A 6,184-nucleotide genomic window follows, 5' to 3' on the forward strand; every position below is an offset into this window, starting at 1 on the left:
CACATCAGTGGAATAAGCAGAAGGTCATGCCTAACCTTCTCCACCACCAAGACAACTTCTGTAGAACAGCCACTTCATATTGGTGACACTGATAAAGCATGTCATCAAACCCAAACCATGTTCACGAGGATAAGGAACGACCTAGTCCAGACATAAGAGACAGGAATTTCAAGATATGAGGCTTGTACTCTCTAATGGTGATTAGCTTTCAATGCACCAGATATAAAATAGAACGAACTGTGAAGCAGGACCAATTCAACAACAATTTCATTCTGACACTTCTATAAGCTTATAGGTGGCATAAGAAACAGAAAAACGGCAATGCCAGTAACTTATAATGATGACACTACCCCACTTTAGACATCAACTGACATACACATGTTGACACACAAGAGAAGTTCAAGCCATAGTGGCCCTAACTGAAGTTATAACTACATACAATCACAGAATCATCGCTTGTGAGGGTGAGGTGCACAGAGACATACATACATCTAAAAATGGAGCTCTAGGTCTCAGTGATGTAAGAATCTCCACCTTTAAGAACCTTATTAAGTCCAAACATGTTGAAGTTACTATCACAGTATCAAAACAGATGAGTAACAGATAACAACCCTGAAATATGGACTGATGTCTTTATGAAAGTATTAGCTAAGCTCTTACAGGATCACCATTAAACCAATGTCCTACAAAACATCTAGAGAAAGTTGTAGCTACAAGTACTTGTCTATCAGATCTTACCATTCCTACCCTCATTATTACAGCAGAAGAAAACCTGTATCACCATCATTGAATTCACAGCTGGTACTTGAAAGCCTTAATTGTATGGTCATAATACCTTAGCAGAAGCTTTATATCCATAAGATGCTTACGACAGTCCAGCTATCCAGTCATGCTAACAAAATTCCAAAATAGGTATCAGTATCACATGTATAAGAAGGATCTAGCTACATTACCAATCAAAAGATAAATTGTGAATCACTGAAGACTGGATAACTATCAAGGATCACCCATTTTCTTCAACAGTATCATTCACCTGTCCCACCTCAACAGCCCAAGTCAGATGCCAAGTGCCAATCTTTGTTGTAGACAAATTTTAGAGTACAGCAAATACTCTAGTTAAGCTAAAATTATAAAACAAAATTCAAACATCTTAAGAGGATGAAAAAAATGGTTCAGTGGCAAATGAATGGTCACTAAACTTGCCAATGACAAGCCATATTCTGCAAACCCTATAATAGACATGCTGATAAGGACAAAAAGAATCACCATCCTTTCTTTGGAAGAAACACAAATGACTTCATCTATCTGGTGGTAACCTATGAAAGACAGTTAAACCTAGCAAGCCAAATTAACACCAAGATAACCAAAGCTACCATACACATCAGTGCAATTAATAGCTGCAGCAGAACAGAACTGAAGAACAATATATTATACTGTACCAAAGTGCAGAACAGAACTAAAGAACAATATATTATACTGTACAAAAGTGCAGAACAGAAATGAAGAACATATTATACTGTACCAAAGTGCAGAACAGAACTGAAGAACAATATATTATACTATACCAAAGTGCAGAACAGAACTGAAAAACAATATATTATACTATACCAAAGTGCAGAACAGAACTGAAAAACAATATATTATACTGTACCAAAGTGCAGAACAGAACTGAAGAACAATATATTATACTGTACTAAAGTGCAGAAGAGAACTGAAGTACAACAATATATTATACTGTACTAAAGTGCAGAACAGAACTGAAGAACAATAATATATTATACTATACCAAAGTGCAGAACAGAACTGAAGAACAATATATTATACTATACCAAAGTGCAGAACAGAACTGAAAAACAATATATTATACTATACCAAAGTGCAGAACAGAACTGAAAAACAATATATTATACTGTACCAAAGTGCAGAACAGAACTGAAGAACAACAATATATTATACTGTACTAAAGTGCAGAACAGAACTGAAGAACAACAATATATTATACTGTACCAAAGTGCAGAACAGAACTGAAGAACAACATATTATACTGTACCAAAGTGCAGAACAGAACTGAAGAACAACAATATATTATACTGTACTAAAGTGCAGAACAGAACTGAAGAACAACAATATATTATACTATACCAAAGTGCAGAACAGAACTGAAGAACAACAATATATTATACTGTACCAAAGTGCAGAACAGAACTGAAGAACAACAATATATTATACTGTACAAAAGTGCAGAACAGAACTGAAGAACAATAATATATTATACTGTACCAAAGTGCAGAACAGAGCTGAAGAACAACATATTATACTGTACCAAAGTGCAGAACAGAACTGAAGAACAATATATTATACTGTACCAAAGTGCAGAACAGAACTGAAGAACAATATATTATACTATACCAAAGTGCAGAACAGAACTGAAAAACAATATATTATACTATACCAAAGTGCAGAACAGAACTGAAAAACAATATATTATACTGTACCAAAGTGCAGAAGAGAACTGAAGTACAACAATATATTATACTGTACTAAAGTGCAGAAGAGAACTGAAGTACAACAATATACTATACTGTACTAAAGTGCAGAACAGAACTGAAGAACAATAATATATTATACTGTACCAAAGTGCAGAACAGAACTGAAGAACAACAATATAGTATACTGTACTAAAGTGCAGAACAGAACTGAAGAACAATAATATATTATACTGTACCAAAGTGCAGAACATAACTGAAGAACAACATATTATACTGTACCAAAGTGCAGAACAGAACTGAAGAACAACAATATATTATACTGTACCAAAGTGCAGAACAGAACTGAAGAACAACAATATTTTATATTGTACCAAAGTGCAGAACAGAAATGAAGAACAATATATTATACTGAACAAAAATGCAGAACAGAAATGAAGAACAATATATTATACTGTACCAAACAGCAGAACAGAACTGAAAAACAATATATTATACTGTACCAAACTGCAGAACAGAACTGAAAAACAATATATTATACTGTACTAAAGTGCAGAACAGAACTGAAGAACAACAATATATCATACTGTACCAAAGTGCAGAACAGAACTGAAGTACAACAAGATATTATACTGTACCAAAGTGCAAAACAGAACTGAAGAACAATATATTATACTCTACAAAAATGCACAACAGAACTGAAGAACAACAATATATTATACTGTACCAAAGTGCAGAACAGAACTGAAGAACAATATATTATACTGTACCAAAGTGCAGAACAGAACTGAAGAACAATATATTATACTGTACTAAAGTGCAGAACAGAACTGAAGAACAACAATATATTATACTGTATTAAAGTGCAGAACAGAACTGAAAAACAACAATATATTATACTGTATTAAAGTGCAGAACAGAACTGAAGAACAACAATATATTGTACTGTACTAAAATGCAGAACAGAACTGAAAAAAAACAATATATTATACTGTATCAAAGTGCTGAACAGAACTGAAGAACAATATATTATACTGAAGAACAGAACTGAATATATTATACTGTACCAAAGCGCTGAACAGAACTGAAGAACAATATATTATACTGTACCAAAGCGCAGAACAAAACTGAAGAACAACAATATATTATACTGTACCTAAAGTGCAGAACAGAACTGAAGAACAATATATTATACTGTACCAAAATTGTAGAACAGAACTGAAGAACAATATATTATACTGTACCAAAGTGCAGAACAGAACTGAAGAACAACAATATATTATACTGTACCAAAGTGCAGAACAGAACTGAAGAACAATATATTATACTGTACCAAAGTGCAGAACAGAACTGAAGAACAACAATATATTATACTGTACCAAAGTGCAGAACAGAACTGAAGAACAACAATATATTATACTGTACCAAAGTGCAGAACAGAACTGAAGAACAATATATTATACTGTACTAAAGTGCAGAACAGAACTGAAGAACAACAATATATTATACTGTACTAAAGTGCAGAACAGAACTGAAGAACAACAATATATTATACTGTACAAAAATGCAGAACAGAACTGAAGAACAACAATATATTATACTGTACCAAAGTGCAGAACAGAACTGAAGAACAACAATATATTATACTGTACAAAAATGCAGAACAGAACTGAAGAACAACAATATATTATACTGTACCAAAGTGCAGAACAGAACTGAAGAACAATATATTATACTGTACTAAAGTGCAGAACAGAACTGAAGAACAATATATTATACTGTACTAAAGTGCAGAACAGAACTGAAGAACAATATATTATACTGTACTAAAGTGCAGAACAGAACTGAAGAACAACAATATATTATACTGTACCAAAGTGCAGAACAGAACTGAAGAACAACAATATATTATACTGTACCAAAGTGCAGAACAGAACTGAAGAACAACAATATATTATACTGTACCAAAGTGCAGAACAGAACTGAAGAACAACATATTATACTGTACCAAAGTGCAGAACAGAACTGAAGAACAACAATATATTATACTGTACCAAAGTGCAGAACAGAACTGAAGAACAACAATATATTATACTGTACTAAAGTGCAGAACAGAACTGAAGAACAACAATATATTATACTGTACTAAAGTGCAGAACAGAACTGAAGAACAATATATTATACTGTACCAAAGTGCAGAACAGAACTGAAGAACAACATATTATACTGTACCAAAGTGCAGAACAGAACTGAAGAACAACAATATATTATACTGTACCAAAGTGCAGAACAGAACTGAAGAACAACAATATATTATACTGTACTAAAGTGCAGAACAGAACTGAAGAACAACAATATATTATACTGTACTAAAGTGCAGAACAGAACTGAAGAACAATATATTATACTGTACCAAAGTGCAGAACAGAACTGAAGAACAACAATATATTATACTGTACCAAAGTGCAGAACAGAACTGAAGAACAACAATATATTATACTGTACCAAAGTGCAGAACAGAACTGAAGAACAATATATTATACTGTACCAAAGTGCAGAACAGAACTGAAGAACAATATATTATACTGTACCAAAGTGCAGAACAGAACTGAAGAACAATATATTATACTGTACCAAAGTGCAGAACAGAACTGAAGAACAATATATTATACTGTACCAAAGTGCAGAACAGAAAAGTGCAGAACAGAACTGAAGAACAACAATATATTATACTGTACCAAAGTGCAGAACAGAACTGAAGAACAACATATTATACTGTACCAAAAGTGCAGAACAGAACTGAAGAACAACAATATATTATACTGTACTAAAGTGCAGAACAGAACTGAAGAACAACAATATATTGTACTGTACTAAAATGCAGAACAGAACTGAAAAAAAACAATATATTATACTGTATCAAAGTGCAGAACAGAACTGAAGAACAATATATTATACTGTACCAAAGCGCAGAACAAAACTGAAGAACAACAATATATTATACTGTACCTAAAGTGCAGAACAGAACTGAAGAACAATATATTATACTGTACCAAAGTGCAGAACAAAACTGAAGAACAACAATATATTATACTGTACCAAAGTGCAGAACAGAACTGAAGAACAACAATATATTATACTGTACTAAAGTGCAGAACAGAACTGAAGAACAACAATATATTATACTGTACTAAAGTGCAGAACAGAACTGAAGAACAACAATATATTATACTGTACCAAAGTGCAGAACAGAACTGAAGAACAATATATTATACTGTACAAAAGTGCAGAACAGAACTGAAGAACAATATATTATACTGTACCAAAGTGCAGAACAGAACTGAAGAACAACAATATATTATACTGTACCAAAGTGCAGAACAGAACTGAACAACAATATATTATACTGTATCAAAGTGCAGAACAGAACTGAATAGAACAATATATTATACTGTACCAAAGTGCAGAACAGAACTGAAGAACAACAATATATTATACTGTACCAAAGTGCAGAACAGAACTGAAGAACAATATATTATACTGTACTAAAGTGCAGAACAGAACTGAAGAACAACAATATATTATACTGTACAAAAATGCAGAACAGAACTGAAGAACAACAATATATTATACTGTACCAAAGTGCAGAACAGAACTGAAGAACAACAATATATTATACTGTACTAAAGTGCAGAACA

Source organism: Tachypleus tridentatus, unplaced genomic scaffold (genome assembly GCF_004210375.1).
Source record: "Tachypleus tridentatus isolate NWPU-2018 unplaced genomic scaffold, ASM421037v1 Hic_cluster_1, whole genome shotgun sequence".
NCBI lineage: Eukaryota > Metazoa > Arthropoda > Merostomata > Xiphosura > Limulidae > Tachypleus > Tachypleus tridentatus.